The sequence below is a fragment of the Papio anubis genome, chromosome 8 (assembly GCF_008728515.1).
Source record: "Papio anubis isolate 15944 chromosome 8, Panubis1.0, whole genome shotgun sequence".
Taxonomy (NCBI): domain Eukaryota; kingdom Metazoa; phylum Chordata; class Mammalia; order Primates; family Cercopithecidae; genus Papio; species Papio anubis.
The window spans coordinates 10,088,961-10,105,783 of NC_044983.1; the positions used below are offsets into that span (position 1 = coordinate 10,088,961).

The 16,823-nt window shown below is 41.7% G+C and overlaps 1 protein-coding gene across 3 annotated transcripts in view; it reads left to right on the forward strand.

Moving 5' to 3' along the window:
- MFHAS1 (malignant fibrous histiocytoma amplified sequence 1) overlaps nt 1-16,823 on the forward strand; it is a 109,033-nt gene that overhangs the window by 13,218 nt on the left and 78,992 nt on the right. Inside the window, exon 2 of one of the 3 annotated variants that reach the window (XR_004185734.1) lies at nt 13,647-13,757. The exons of the other annotated variants lie outside the window; for them this stretch is intronic. The gene's annotated coding sequence lies outside the window, so the exon portion shown is untranslated. The remainder of the gene's footprint in view (nt 1-13,646; nt 13,758-16,823) is intronic. 3 annotated transcript variants of the gene reach the window in all.

The following is a 16,823-nucleotide window of genomic DNA, read 5'->3' on the forward strand; positions in this document are numbered from 1 at the left end:
GTGGTTTAATGAGTCAAGCCCTGATGACTGATGCTGCTCTTCTTCCTCATCTGCCTCCTCCTCCTCCTATTGAGTGAAAGTCACATAATACGAAAACGTCATTTTAAAGTGAATTATTCCATGTCATTTAGTACATTCCCAGTGTTGTGCACCTGCCACATCTCAGCCAAGCATCTTTGGAGGGGTGGGGCAGATACATTGGTGGCATTCTTCTGGGGCCTGGGAATTCTTTTGCCAGGCTTTGTAGCAACTTTCTTTCCAAGGTATGACTTAAGAAGAGTAGGGGTTTTGGGGCTAGGCCTGAAGATGCAGTGTTGATTGGAGATCTTTGACTTGGTTGTGAGGATTCTTAGTGTGCATGAGAGGACAGAAAGGAGGGCATCCAGGCCTCCTGGTCTGTTCTGGGGTTTATGTGATTTAATGAGGGGCTGATATACACAGGCTCTGTAAAAAACACATAGAAGAGAAGTACAAATGAACGTTGTGTAATTCCTGTCTTCTGCATAGAGCTTTTTTTTAAATATAAATTTTAAGTTTAGCTCTGGAATGACTGGCAAGACCCAATTGAAGGTAGGGTGGCAGCGGGTGGTGATGGTGGCAGTGATACACATTTAGATGATTACCAAATTAGACAGATAACTGTCATCAGTCACTGTTGAATACCTGTTCTATACAGAAGTTTGTACTGAACTAGGAGTTCTAGGAAAATAAAATACATGATCTAGGGCATGGGGAACTGTGTTGGGATTTTGGTTAATGTCGTTGATTCTTGTAAATATGGAATCTGACCTCATATGGAGAAAATCATTTGCGTATTTGAAAATTACTTTGGGGGGAACCGTGGCTTTTGATTTTTCCAGAAAAAAAATGTGATCCTCCTGAGCAAAGCAGGCTGCAGCTGTGAATTTCCTTCATATGTATGAGTAGGTGGAAAGTAATGCTCAAGTCATTCTTTTGAGTTGACTTTCAGTTTGGATTATTTGTTTGCGAGAAATCTCAGGCAGAACTTGTAAGGATGCTGGAAAAAGAAAATTCAGTGTACATCAGGCTTTCTAAAAACTTTCCAAACGGATCAGCCTTTCCGAGGAAAAGAAATGCCTCTTCTTCAGGAGTCCTTACCTTTTTTTTTTTGAGATGGGAGTCTTGCTCTGTTGGAGTGCAGTGGTGCGATCTTGGCTTACTGCAACCTCTGCCTCCTTGGTTCAAGTGATTCTTCTGCCTCAGCCTCCCAAATAGCTGGGACTATAAGCGCGTGCCACCATTCCCGGCTAACTTTTTTTGTATTTTTAATAGAGACGGGGTTTCACCATGTTGGCCAGGCTGGTCTCAAACTCCTGACCTCAAGTGATCCTCCTGCCTTGGCCACCCAAAGTGCTGGGATTACAGGCACGAGTCACCTTGCCTGGCAGTAGTCCTTACCTTTCTTGTCATTTATAGACTTGCTCACATTTGGGGAAGGATTCAAATAATTAGTCATTTCCAAACACCAGAGATTACATGAACACTGACTCTAAAGACAGCATCCGTTAAAGTGCATACCATCATAATAAAAATATATGACTGCTGGATTTCTTTGCTGACAGATGCTTTGATGAAGCACTTTTCTACTATTAGCATATTAAATGTTGAGGAAATTAAAGAGTTTAATTTTCTTAGATCCTCCTTATTCCTAAAATGAAGTCTATGCTATTAACATTGTATTAGTACTAGGTTATAGTAGTAGTGAATTTTAGGCCTGTAGAATAAGCCTTCCTCTCTTACTCCTCACTCTTTCTGTCCTTCCTTCCCTCCTGTTTTCCTTTCTTTTTAAAGAAGGAATTTTTAAAAAGGTAATGGAAAGGGAAAATATAAAATCAGAAAAATATTTCCCCTGGGTGCCGTTGTTTGACTTACCAACTTTATTATTGTTTTCATATGATTCTTGTTTTTCATGTTATAAAGGTTATTGTTTTAATCATCATATCAGTCTCCCTATTTTTGAAGAATAATAGAAGAGGTGACAATGTTGACATTTTCTCATGTCGCAGAGACGGTGCTAAGTGCCTCCTAGGGGTGATCTCATTTAATCCCCACAGCAACCCTAGGAGGTAGGTATTATTACTGTCTTTGTTTTCAGAAGGAGAAGTTGACGTTGAAACCCCGTCTCTAGTAAAAAAAAAAACAAAAAACTAGCCGGGCGAGGTGGCGGGCGCCTGTAGTCCCAGCTACATGGGAGGCTGAGGCAGGAGAATGGCGTAAACCCAGGAGGTGGAGCTTGCAGTGAGCTGAGATCCGGCCACTGCACTCCAGCCTGGGCGACAGAGCCAGACTCCATCTCAAAAAAAAAAAAAAAAAAAGGAAATTAAGTGAATTCCGCCAGAGTTAGAGAACTCTGGGGTATCAGCCCCGAACCTCTGCTCTGACCCACCGTCGTGTGGGTCTCAGGTTGCCATTGATTTCCAGAATACACCAACTCACCTCCTCTCCCTTCATATTCTAAATTCTGGGCAGACAGGGTCTGGTACTGCACGGGAGCTGCCCGTGCATAGCTCAGCGGAGGTCATGGTCAGGTAGAGGTAAGGTGGGGAGAGCGCCATCAGGGGTCTCAGAAACAGGTTCCTGGAAAGGCCACACTGCAGTTGAGTGTCAGAGGCTGATTTCCAGTTAACCACCTGAAGAAGGGAGGTGGAGCATTTCAAGTTAGAATGCCATTTAAAAGGCAGGGAGCAGACAAAGACTTCAGCGGGCCTAGGGGTGGGCATGTGTGCACAGATGTGTTTTGCATTTAGAAATTATAATGAGGGAGAGGCTTCTTTGTTTAAATGACATTCATGGACTGGTAGACACTTGCCAGTGACCCACTGGCCCATCAACTAGAGTTTTGGAAGCATTGTTCTGGCCTGTCCCTTTGGCATTGGGCTGGGCTCTCTTGAGACCTTGGAAGAGATTTATGGCTGGGAAAACGGAAGGGTAGTTTTACATGATTTGCTCAGACTCATAATCAAGTTATTGTTAAGCTGAGAGAACACCTGCTCTGCCGAGCCATGTCTAAGCGTGCTACTGGTCACTTTCACCGTGTCAGAGTAGAGGGAGAGGAGGAGCGTTGGTTATTCATTCTAACGTTAGCCAGAGAGCCGCATGCCTCTGTAATCCCTAGGAATGTATCCCAGAACATCGATTTTCCTTGCTCTAAATCTTACCCTAATAGACCCTGCAATGAAGGCAAATTCGGATCTGACACAATTATCATTTTATTGTGGGCTGTTAAGTTTCACTATGTATATTTTATGCTTTTTTGTGTGCGACACTACTCACTGACTGACAATGCCATTTTTATTAAATTTGCATTAATGGAACACTATAGTTTTTTTGTTTTTGTTTTTGTTTATTTTTTTGAGCCTGGGTCTTACCTTGTCACCCAGGCTGGAGTGTGCAGTGGCACAATCACAGCTCACTGCAGCCTTGGCCTTCTGGGTTCCGGTGATTCTCCCACCTCAGCCTCCCCATTAGTTGGGACTACAGGCACATGCCACCATGCCCAGTTAGTTTTTGTATTTTTTGTAGAGACAGCATTTTGCCACGTTGCCTGGGCTGGTCTCGAACTCCTGGGCTCCAGCAATCCACTCACCTTGGCCTCTCAAAGTGCGGGGATTACAGGTGTGTGCCGCTGTGCCCAGCCCTGGACCACCATGTCTTATGCACTTCATTTGTTGGACACTACTTACCATGCTATGACAGTGGTTTCTGTTTTTTCCTTTTTCTTTTTTTTTTTTGACTGAATCTCACTCTGTCATGCAGGCTGGAGTGCAGTGTCTGGATCTTGGCTCGCTGCAACCTCCACCTCCCGGGTTCAAGCAATTCTCCTACCTCAGCCTCCCAAGTAGCTGGGACTACAGGCATGCACCACTATGCCCGGCTAATTTTTAAATTTTTAATAGAGATGGGGTTTCACCATGTTGGCCACGCTGGTCTCGAACTCCTAACCTCAGGCAATTCACCTGCCTCAGCCTCCCAAAGTGCTGGGATTACAGGCACGCGCCATCACACCCGTCCGACAGTGGTTTCTTGCATCTTACCGTCATTTGAGTTTGTCTTCCCTTGCCTGCCAACTTATCAAGTTTTCTCAATTACATTTAACCAAATCCTAGGAAGGACAAGATATTTTTAAGTGTTAGTTTATATTTTGTTTCTATTTGCTTTATAGTTTGACTTGAAACAGTTGGGATTTGGTGTTGTTTTCTAATTGAAGCATTATAATATGGTGGTTAGTTGCAAGAGCTCTTGCAGTAGACTGCTGGGCTCTACCCTGTGCCACTGCTTCTTAGTTGTGTGACTTTAGGCATCATAATAGTTTGTGTTGGTCCTGAGGATTGAGTTATATGTGTTAAATGCTTAGAACAATGCTTGAACCTGGCAAGAGCTCAATAGGAGTTTGCTGCTGTTTCCACCATTCCAGAAGGTACAAGAGTCTAAACATACATTTAGAAGAGTGATAAGTTTGTGGATAAAAACTATTTTCTTCATAGAAGAGGTGGAATACAGTATGATCTCTGTTCATATGAACACCTTATGCTCTTTTAAAAATACTTTTTCCTCTTTATAAAAACTTACAGGCCAGGCATGGTGGCTCACACCTGTAATCCCAGCACTTTGGGAGGCCGAGGCGGGCGGATCACGAGGTCAGGAGATCGAGACCATCCTGGCTAACATGGTGAAACCCCGTCTCTACTAAAAATACAAAAAACTAGCCGGGCGTGGTGGCGGGCGCCTGTAGTCCCAGCTACTCGGAGGCTGAGGCAGGAGAATGGCCTGAACCTGGGAGGCGGAGCTTGCAGTGAGCCGAGATCGCGCCACTGCACTCCAGCCTGGGTGACACAGCGCGAGACTCCGTCTCAAAAAAAAAAAAAAATAAAATAAAATAAAAATACTTTTTCCTCTTTATAAAAACTTACAGGCCAGGCATGGTGGCTCACACCTGTAATCCCAGCACTTTGGGAGGCCGAGGTGGGTGGATCACGAGGTCAGGAGTTCGAGACCAGCCTCACATGGTGAAATCCCGTCTCTACTGAAAAAATGCAAAAATTAGCTGAGCGTGTTGGCGTGCACCTGGAATCCCAACTACTCAGTAGGCTGAGGCAGGAGAATCGCTTGAACCCAGGAGGCAGAGGTTGCAGTGAGCTGAGATCGTGCCACTGTACTCCAGCCTGGGTGACAGAGCGAGAGTGACTCAAAAAAACATAAAAAATTTGGAGGGTAGAAGAAAAAAAAAGTTTCTCATGGTGGGTGTCTAAAGTAATCACTACACATTTTGCTTTGTGTCTTTTAGCTTTGTTTCCTCCTTAAGCTTAGGTTTTAAAAATATGTAGTTATAATTGTGTAAATAATTCCAATATCAATTTTTAAACTTAGGCTAACATGAATATAATTTCCTGTGATTAATATTTATACAGTAATTAAAAATGTTTGCATAATAGTACATCAAGGTGATTTTTCACCTTTGTTTTTTTAACTTTGTGTTCTTTTTGTTTATCCAACCATTTGTGCTCTTGTTCCCAGTATTTTTTGTGAGTGATTCTCTGATGACTGTATTTCTTTATAAAAACTCTTTTTTATTTGGGCAGTAATCCCCGAAGTAGAGTCATCGAGTCAAAGGTAAAGAATGTCATTAAATCTCAATACACGTTTATGATGCTTCGCATGAGGGTGGGCACGTCAGATGCAAGATTTTTGTCACTGTACCTCCTCAACATTGGGTATCATCTATAAAATGCACTAACATTTAATGGAAAACAATATGTCACTGGTGACTAAAGATTTTCACTAGTGGATGTGAACATTTTCTTGTATAAATGTGGCCTAATTGTGTTGCTTCTTTTCTGAATCCTCTGATAACATCTTTTGGCATCATCTGGGTGGTTTTTCTTTCTTTTTTTTTTTTTTTTCCAATCACAGTGTTTTATCTGTTTATATTAACTCTTCATATATGAAAGATAATAACCTTTTGTCTATCATACTTAAAGGCATTTTTTTTTTCTAGCTTGTTTCCCTTTTTGCGTTAAAAACCTTTGATGTTTTGAAGTTTTAAATTCCATTCGGTATAGTAATAGCTTCCACTGTGCTTTCTTCTAGAGCTTAAAAAAAAAAAACCTTATAACAGTTTTCTAAATACAAAGGTGATAGCAGGAGTCACATAGTGATTCTTCACCCTTATGACTTTAACTAAATAAAGAATAAAGAAATAAAGAAAATAAAGAAAGTACTATCCATATGTGGATGGTAGATTCATTAGCAAAGGCCCCTTTTTGATAACCCCTCCCCAAACTGTCTCCTCTGTAAAATGTTTCTTGCTGATTTCTTCCAGGGAAAATAAAGCATGTATTTGCATATATTTTAACAGGAATTAGATCATGCTGTACTCATTGTTCTGCACCTCACATTCGATCACTTCAAAATATATTTTTGAGATGCCTCCATATGAACAGCTATAACCCTGTTATAGAAGATTGTGCGTGTGTGTGTGTGTGTGTGTGTGTGTAGAATGTTATAGTATATTCTACAAATATAGCCCAGTATTCTCCCAATGGATGTACTGTTTAGTCACACCTATACTGACAGACCTTTGACCCTTTCCAGATTCTTAAGCTAAGTATGTTCTCTACCTTCCAGAGGTTTAAGAAATACTCAGTTTTACTTCCTTCAGGGTTAATAATCCCTCTCTATGCTCGAAACACTCTTGAGATGCAATTAGAAAAAGACAAATCTCTAAATCAAAGTGGTGGGACCTAAAAAAAGCCTCGAGGGTTATGAAGGCTTCACTTTGTGATTTGAAACAAGGTACTTTTTTAAAATTGGCTTTGGTGATGCATATTGGAACACCATTGTTTTCAGCATAATTTATGCGTTTCACAGCTTAATTCAGCCATTACACGTGATGCAGTGTTTAGACATAGCAATAATTACAAATTGTACATGTTTACAGATAAACATACCTCTGATCAAAACAAAACAGTGGCAGCAAGAATGATGTTCTGTCCATGTAAGAAATCGATGAAGAATAATTAAGAATGAACTGTATCTCATTGACTCAAAACATCTGCCTTTCTGAACAAAAATCTGCCTGTGCCACGTGGTTGTTTTTATTTGTATCCTATAACCAGCCTCTTAAGTTCCACACCGTTGTATTTTCTACACTTAAGCTTAGTGTGTTTTGCACAGGAAATGTTTCTTGGATGTTTTATCCTCATACCAAGTGAGAATTTAAAATTTAAGAGATTACCCACACTCTTTGCTTTTCTGTACATGTGATGAAGAAAGAGTGGGTCTAACCCAGCACACTAAAATGTGTTTGACCTGTAAAAAAAAAAAAAAACCAGTAAGCAATTAAATCCTGTTATAGTTGCTTCTGTGTTTAAAACGTACTTAATGGCATATATATTTACTTGAAGCTAACAAAGTCCCCAGTCAGGTTCTTGGGAGTTTTTTTTACAGGGCTCATTGAAGTGTTTGGTCTTTAAAATCCTTCATCTCATGCTAACTGCCAAGTCAATGCAGAAAATATGGCCGAACAGAGCTGGTCACATTTTCCCTGAACATGCTATTAAAAATATATTCGCTGGGATTCTTTTGACTCGTGGCATAGCTGAGGTGCCTTTGATTCAGGAGGGCTGTTGCTTATGAATTGCATGTGGAAGAACTAAAAATAGAAATGTGAATTTTCCAAAAGAACGCTATGATACCAAAAATGGCTCACTGGCTTGCCTAGAGCTGGGCTGTTTTGTGCCCAAGGTACAGTAATAAGAACTGGGATGCAAAGCCCTGCAGGGTGCATCTGTCCCCTTCCCTGACACCACTCACCCCCAGATGGCTCGTGAGTGGCACTGTGTGGTTGTCTCCGTCTCATTCTTACGCGATGTTCTGCTGCCTGTCTGGGATGGAGCAGGTGTTCTTTTGAATGTATTTGTTAAGCCTCTGAAATGTATGCATTTCCCCCTCCCCAAGAAAAACACACATGTGCATGCTCTGTGCTTTTCCCTGGTTACTGTATTGTTCCCATCGCTTTTTTATTTTTATTTTTTCCCTTGGGATAGGGAAAATCCACTCATTTTCTATTTGGTCCCTTCAGGAATTTGCCTTAGGGGCTGTTGGGCCAGGCACTGCAGCCAGACAGAGCTTATCAGCTGTGTGTTAACCTCTCCCAGACACTTCTTGAACACTGTTCTTGCAAGAGAGCCCATGCATCTGAACCTCCTCTGTGTAATGTGGTGCAGCACTAAAAGCTTACCCAAATAGCAGGGATAATTGCATCTTGTTGATTTCCAGGACTGATAACATTTTCTTGCTTAGCTAAAAAGAAAAGCCAGATGACTGTTTCCAGGAACTGATAAACTGCCGTGCATCTGGCCCCAGGTGGTCCGCATGAAGGAAGCTACAAGGTTGGAGTCCTCCTGCCGTCCCCTTTTACAGTTCATAAATCTTCTGATTTATGGGGCCATTTGTGATTGCAGACACATTTATTCATGGGGGATTTCCATCAAGATCATAACCCACTGTAAAGCAGGAGGAAGAATCAGGAATTAGAATGGTGTACATTGTTCTTTGTTAGAAAAGAATCCCGATTCTTTGGTCATAGACAAATATTTGCTTTTGAAGAATCTGGTGGTGTGTCGGTGGCTTTGTTCACATCAGTGCACAATCACATGCTCTCTTGCCGCCCAAGGACGCAGAAGCTTATGTTACACAGATCATTTTATAATGCTTGCCATCCAGGCATGTGTTATTCAAAGTGTGAGTAACTTTTTGCCTTATCTCCTCTTCCTTCCCTCCCTCTCCCTCCTCTGATTTAGCTCATTTCTGGAATGGGGCAGATTTGCATCTCAGGGAGTTGATAATGGTTTCCTAGGGAGGGTGACAGAACAAGTGTCACCTTAGCTATAGCTGGAGATGAATATTGCCATGCAGCTTACTTGCTTTATGTTAAACCAGCATTAGGGAAAGAGGCCTTGCATCTTTGATCAGCAGGATGTTAACCTCTCCCAGACACTTCTTGAATGCCATTCATCCATCTGAGCCCATGCATCTGAGCCTTGGATGAAATTAAAGGCAGTGGATTAGGAAGTTGGGGGCCTGGACCTCTGGGAAGCCCCTTGACCTCCCTGGGCCTCAATTTCTTCTATAAATAGAAAGAAATAATTCTAACAATTCCTAAGCATTTGCTGCTGCTGTCAGCGTCTCCTTAGATGTTGTGAGGGGGAAAGGAATGAATGGAGGTCAAGTCCCCAAGTAGTTTTGTGTTTGTCTGTTTGTGATCACTGTGTCGCCAGGCTGGAGTGCAGTGGAGTAATCTTGGCTCACTACGGCCTCCACCTCCTGGGTTCAAGTGATTCTTGTGCCTCAGCATCATGAGTAGCTGGGATTACAGGCTTGTGCCACCACGCCCAGCTAATTTTTGTAGTTTTAGTAGAAACAGAGTTTCACCACGTTGATGAGGGTGGTCTCAAACTCCTAACCTCAAGTGATCCATCCACCTTGGCCTCCCAAAGTGCTGGGATTACAGGTGTGCGCCACCATGCCCAGCTGCAAGTAGTTTTTACCATATAGTAAGGGCTCAGTAAACATTAGCTCTGATTACCATCATCCTGGTTTACAGATGAGGAGCGGAGACACAGAGGAGGGCAAAGTCACGTGGCCAGGGTAACACAGCACGTAGCAGAGTCGAGGCTGTCCTCAGGAACCTGTGGTCTTTGCTGTCACCCTGTGCTGCTTCTCAGGAAGGTAGTAGCTTGTCACCCATTAAAAATGGGTAGTTATTTGAATGAAAAACAGAATAACCCCAGGAGGCAGAGGTTGCAGTGATGAGCTGAGATTGCGCCATTGCACTCCAGCCTGGGTGACAGAGCGACACTCCTGTCAAAAAAAAAAAAAAACAAAAAAAAGTAAGGACTCCTTGTGTGAAATGCACATGCTTGCTTTTAACATTGCAGTACTGGACTATAAACATTTGCCGGGGGCTGGCAGTGACCAGCCATGGGGCAGAGCATGGGAGGGGAGCAAGGCCCTGATCCTGGGAAGCTGCAGTCCAAGGAAGCAGTGTAGACAGTAAGCAGAGACTTGCAGGGCTGTGTAATAAATTCCAGGAGAAAAATAAAAAGATTTCCAGGGGCTAGAAGGGGCCTGTGGGATGGAATCCGTCTTGATCCAGGTGTGTGTGTATGGGGTGGTTAGATGGATGGCAGGTCTCCAGGGGAGGTGATGCTTAGGGACTTTATGTAAAACCAGGGCCCCTGACGTGCGATGGGCTGTACAAATGACTGGGAGCCTAACTAGTCATTTATCAATGCACGTCTGTAAATATTTTTGTTTTCTTTGTAAACCTGTTTTTTTTTTTTTTTTTTTACTAGGAGACAGAGTCTTGCTCTGTCATTCAAGCTGGGGTGAGGTGGCACGATTTCAGCTTACCACAGCCTCAAGTTCCTAGGCTCAAGCTATCCTCCCACCCCAGCCTCCCAAGTTAGCTGGGACTGTAGGCGTGTGCCACCGTGCCTGGCTAATTTTTTTGTTTTTGTTTTTTTTGTAGAGACAGGGTCTCACTATGTTGCCTAGGCTGGTCTTGAACTCCTGTGCTTAAGTGATCTGCCCCAACTTGTCCTCCCAAAGTGCTGGGATTACAGGTTGAGCCACTGTACATATCCTGTGTAAGTACTTTTTAGCCTGCGTATTCACTAGCTAACACTTTTCACCAGAAGGAACTTTTGGCAGCTCGATGTTAAGCTAAATTAAAGCCTGTTGGTTTTTTTCAGAGGGTGAGAGGGAAATATTGAAGGGTCAGGTGGGGAAATGTCAAATTTCCATTTTGTCAGCATGCTCAGGGCAGCAGTGTGGAAGATGGATTTCAGTGGAGTAAGAATGGAGTCAGAGGGACCACTTAGAGGTGATTCAGACAATAATAAACGATAGAGGCCTCCAGGTAGGTCCTTGGGGATGAAGGCAATTGAGTCCCGGATATTAGTAAGGCAGAGTCCTGGGCCTCCTCCTAACTCTGAGATCTTGAACCTTCCCAGGCTTCGGTTTTCTCATCCATCAGACAGAAAGCATGACTGATTTGAGTGTATGTTTCAGGCAAAATTTTAACCACAGTGGGAAGAAGACTGCGGCATGTTTTAGAAAACAGGAAGCAGAAGTGATTTGGTAAGATTAATTTCAGCAGGACTGATGTGGGTTGGCTGCTAGCTTAATTAGTCTTGTAGGCACCCTCTTATGATAGATACCAAGTGAATTCCAGGAGATTTATAGTCTTAGGTTTGTCAGTAATGCCATTTGCAGAGGAATAAGTTTCTTTATTTCTTAAATTTGGAAGGGTCTCGTAGAAATAAGATACTTCATAAATATCTAGTAACCTGTCACTGCTTTAAAATACCGCAAAGATAAATGATGCTGATTGCCGCGTGCTTGGCTTGATGAATTATGTATGTAGCCTGCCCTGGAGTTCTTTATGGCCACGCCTAACGAATCAGCTTTTGTTCTAGGTATTTTCAGTGGTAGTGCTTGTAAAAGAAGAGGTCAAAGCAAATGCATTAAAGAGATGTGGTTGGTGCAGGATGATCAGGTTTTGCTGTCCTGTTCTGTGCATTGCTTCTGTTTGTGCTTTGATTTTTCATTATCAACTTTGGGGAGGGTGGGAGGAGCAGCCTTGTGGCATTAACAGCTGCGTAATAGTACAGAGCAGGCAGCGACTCTTCTTGGTTCATGCACCTCGAAAGCGGCTCTCTTTTTGCCTTCCTTCTCCTCTCTGCACCTGCTTTGCATAGCTCTTAACTACTTTTCCACCTAGTAATAAAAAAAAAATTGAAATAAATGGTTAGGAACATGCCCATGATCTTTTTTCTCACTGACTTTCTCTAGACTCTAGATGAAACTAGAGAGGATTAAGAAATATGAAACACAGCAGAGAATGTCTTGTTTTTCCTCTCCCTTTTTCTCCTCCCCTGGCAAAGATTTCTTTAGAATCTGAGTGAGACATCAGAGGTACTGTTTACATGTGAAGTAGTGATGACCATGGGTGGAAGCCAGTTGTAACATTGCGTTGTCATTTATAACTTCTTTCTATGTGAAGGTTACTACCGACTTTATGAGGAATCTCCCAGACACAGGTGTCATGACTGACTCATGAGTAATTCATTAGTAAGGGCCAACCTGTGTATTTCATTGTGGGTTTGTGAGCGGCCTCATCTTCCATAAGATGATCATTTGTTGGGCTGATCCAAGGCAAAGATCCGAGTAGCTGGGAGTAGCTACAAATTGAGATGAGCCCAGGCCTACTGTTTGGAAGGGCACATCTGTCTACCAAGGGCTGGTTCCAGTATATTAGCAGAGTGACACTAGGCAATCAGTTTATAGTCAGTTTAAAAATGTTGAGGCTGTCCTCAGTGATTAATTATGGCTTTTAGCTCATACTGGATTAAAAAAAAACTTCACATCTTTGCAAGAATAATCATTAACTTAGTTTGTCTATAATATAGCTGAAAGATGCAACACAATGCTCATGCAATGTAGAGAAATGAGATAACATCTAGAGTTTATGTGTAAGTAGCTGTTTGTCAGGATACTTATTCACTGATTCTAGATTCATTCGGTAGGAATTTCCAGAGGCCTTGCCGCAAGGGATAAGCACCTGGGAGATGCAGCTGAATCACCCTTAGAGTCTGTGTGTGGGGAACTTGGTCTAGAAAATGGATCAGGCTTGTGCACTATACCACTTACTATAATAAATGGTAAAAAGTAAATCTGGACAGAGTGCTGCGGGAGTTCAGACGAGAAAGAGGATCCTTCCAACTGCGCGGGGCCATGAAGAAACTCGAGTTCCATTTATCAGTGGTAGGAAAGGCATGTTGAGAATAAAGGATGGAGTTAAACAAATGATCTTTCCCTCAAATCGCAGGGTTTTTAACCTGTTACTGAAAAAGTATAGCAATTTATAATGTTTGAATTATTAGCCTATTGACATGTAATAATACTTTGTATACTTTTAAAATCCTGGGGTTCGATTAATAATAAAAGAGTGGAAACATTGTTTTTATAAAAAAAATTTTCTGTGTGACACACTATAGGGAAGTAGCTATGGGCCTCCTTTTAATTTTAGGCTATTTTAGGCATGTTTTATTTTATTTTTGGTGTCTTAGGAACTGTAAGAAGCATACTTTGAAGAACATGAGGGTATATTTTTAACTTTTGTTGTAAAAATGTAGCAAAAAGTTTATATGGTGAAGAATTTAGTGGATTTGCATATGCTAATACCATTGTGATTTTAATAAAACCACAGCCTGTGTTTAATTGCATTTCCTACTAGCACAGACTTGAAGAGTTCAATCCATCTGCTTTATTATCTTGTTTCCTTTAATCTGTATTAATGCACCTTAGCAGTATCAGAAATTTTGTTAATATGTGTAGCTGAACTGTAAGCTAAAAATAGATCATACCAACCCATCTCTCTCTCTCTTTCTTTTTTTCCCCACTGTGACCTTCAAATTTATTGTTAGTGACTTGCAAATGATGGGATTATACCTTAAAAATTGTCTTGTATCAGATATATATTTCCCCTTCTCTAAAGAAAGCTAATTATGCAAGTACACTGTTCTTTCTTGATTCATGAATTCATATGATTTTATTTTCAGATTCCTCGAGGTAATTGCTTATTAGACTGGTTCACAAGATGAGAGATATCCAAGTAGTCACATGAACAGTTTCCATCCCATTCATGCCGTTCATTCTTCTGCAGAAAATAAGTGAGTCAATCACTGTTTATGAGAATGTGTAAGAGACTGGGGAGAGAGAAGGGACTCAGTGGCCATTTTGTATCATGGATCCTTTTTACTAAGGATAAGAGTGATCCTTACTGGCTGGCTGCAGTGGCTCATGCCTGTAATCCCAAAACTTTGGGAGGTTGAGGTGGGAGGATTGCTTGAGCCCAGGAATTCAAGACCAGCCTGGGCAACATGGCAAAACCCCATTTCTACAAAAAATAAAAAAAAATAGCTGGGCATGGTGGTGGATGCCTGTAGTTCCAGCCACTGGGGAGGCTGAGGTGGAAGGATGGTTTGAGCCAGGGAGGCAGAAGCCTCAGTGAACTGAGATTACTCCACCGTACTCCAACCTAGAGGACAGTGAGACCCTGTCTCAAAAAAAAAAAAAAAAAAAAAAAAAAAGTCATCCTTGCTAAGTCACCATAGATCCCTGTTCTAAGTTCCCATTCAGTGTCAGAGTTTTATCATCTGATAAAACAGGGATCAGTTAGAGAGCTTTCAGCAGGCAAAATGACACTGAGTTTACTGGACCAGTGGTAAAAAGAAGTGCTCCTAGGTTCCCAGGCCCTCTTCTTCTATATTCTTCCTGCTTAGAGAAAGAGAATAATAAAACCACTTCAGCTAGGAGTAAAGCTTTCCAAAAACTGCCCAGCCAAGTCCCCAGGGAAAGCAGGATTTCAGCTTCTCTGTCATCACCTCTGTTTGAGCTTGGCATATGCTTTGGCACTTTTTCCGTGGCTCTCACTGTCAGGAGAACCAAGCCGCCTGAATAAGGAGGGGTGCGGAGGACAGTCATTCTGTAGCTGGAATAATCCCTGCCCTAGTTTTTCTGCCTTCCTGAGAAAAATACCAGATACCACTTGTTTTACATAAACCAGGCTTCTGGCCTTTTTGGACTATGAAAATTAAATTCTTCTAAGACACTAAATGTCAAATTTGGGAACCAAAAATAGTTGGACTAAGTGGCTGCCTGATTTAATAGTGGCAACTCAATTCAGATCATAATTACTAGAAATTTCAAAGAAGTTATAGGAGCCTCACCTTGAGTAGACTAGGATATGACAGCTGAGTGATATAAAATTGTACTTCACAGCCACTTTCTAAAATGAAGTTTTCTGGAGAGTAATGCATGTCACGTGTCATCTGTTGCTTTTCTATGTGATTCCACTTCACCAGGGCTGTCCTGGGAGGAGTCCCTGGTTGTGTTTAGCTTTCATCGAATTAGGGTAGTAACCCCTAGTCTCCTTCCTCTCCATCCTCTGTACCTTGTGTCTCTCTTCCCATTTTTGATTATTGTAAACAGGAGTGTCTAAATTTTGCCTTTTGAGTTTTGTTTCTTAAACTAAGTGGAGCTACGTTTTTATGGGGAAATAATTTCTCAGCCTGTCATCTTGAGAGTGAAACTTTTTTTTTTTTTTTTTTTTTTTGAGACAGAATCTCACTCTGTCATCCAGGGTTGAGTACAGTAGCACAATCTTGGCTCACTGCAACCTCCAGCTCCTGGGTTCAAGTGATTCTCCTGCCTCAGCCTCCTGAGTAACTGGGATTACAGGTGCACGCCACCATGTCCGACTACTTTTTGTATTTTTAGTAGAGATGGGATTTCACCATGTTGGCCAGGCTGGTCTTGAAATCCTGACCTCAAGTGATCCACCCACCTTGCCCTCCCAAAGTGCTGGGATTACAGGTGTGAGCCACCACATCTGGCCTGAAACATGTTTTTGATTTGTTTTTTAATCTAGATGGATTCCTAGTTGATTTGTTGGAAACTAGATATCCTTTCTAGTAACTAATATGTGGTTCATACCTAAAGCCAAAAGAAATCTCAAGTAATTTTTTGGATGAGACAATTTCAGCGCCATGTTATGTAACTTTATGATATCATCTTATCTGAGTCCTCTCTCCCTCCCTCTCCCCCTTCCCTTTCCTTTTTTCCCTAGTACCTATAGGTGTGAGTTTAAAGATAAAATGACTGCCAAGTGATCCAAAGTTCAAGGACTTTTGTCCTGGCATGCAACTGGAAAATTCAGTTTACATAATAAATTTCAAAACTGTCTGGTAGATAACTGGTACAAATAATAGGAAGAGAGTAACTAATTTTATGCTCATTGTGGTTCTATAAGATGATATAAATATATGAGGATTTTAGGAGAAATAAATTAAAAAGTGATCTCACTGAAACAGTTATTTGTAGATTGCATTTTGACTTGTCTGAAACACGTCAAGGTTAACATAAGAATATTTAGGATATGAATTTGCTCCAAGGAACATTAAAAATATTTTTACTTGGTGATTCCAATAGGAAGATACTGTGTCTACTAATGTGGGAGGGTGGACAAAGAGGAGGAGGAGCGGGGCAGGGCCATTTTGTTGCTTGGTGTGAATGGCACCTTTGAGTTGTGCAGTGGACAGCCCTCATGGCCAGTAGCAGCAGATTTGGTTGAGCATAGGTGTAGAAAATGGCTTTGTTTTTTAATTTACTCTTCTGTGTGTATGTTACTAAAACACCAGAGATTTGGTTTAGGTCCTGCTGCTTGCCTCACAGAAAGCCAATCACTGAGATGAGTGTTGCCGGGGAAGAAGGCTTTAATCAGGTACTGCAGCCATGGAGATGGGAACTCAGTCTCAAATCCATCTCCCTAACCGACTAAAATTGGGGGCTTATATAGTGGGAAGGCAATGTAACTACGTGCCGGTAAACAGGAATTAGGGAGGTATAAGGAAGAGGAGTTGGTCAACAGGAAGCTGGTGGTCACTGAGGCAGCCATAATGGGTGAAGGGTCTGGCGTCTCCTTATCCAAATGCAATGATGTGGTGAGTTTCAGCTCCTTGATATCTGGGAGACCTGATGGTTGGTTTTCTGAGAAAGGAATTCAGATAAAACAAATGTAACTTTCTTAAGTTTTAAGACAGGGAGGGTCAATTTCTAAGCTCATTATTAATATGTTAGTAATTTATAGTATTAATATATTATATTAATTAATATATTAGTTCTGTGAGATGATAGGGTGGGTTTCAGTTAGAGGTAAGGGCCAGACTCTGAGTGAA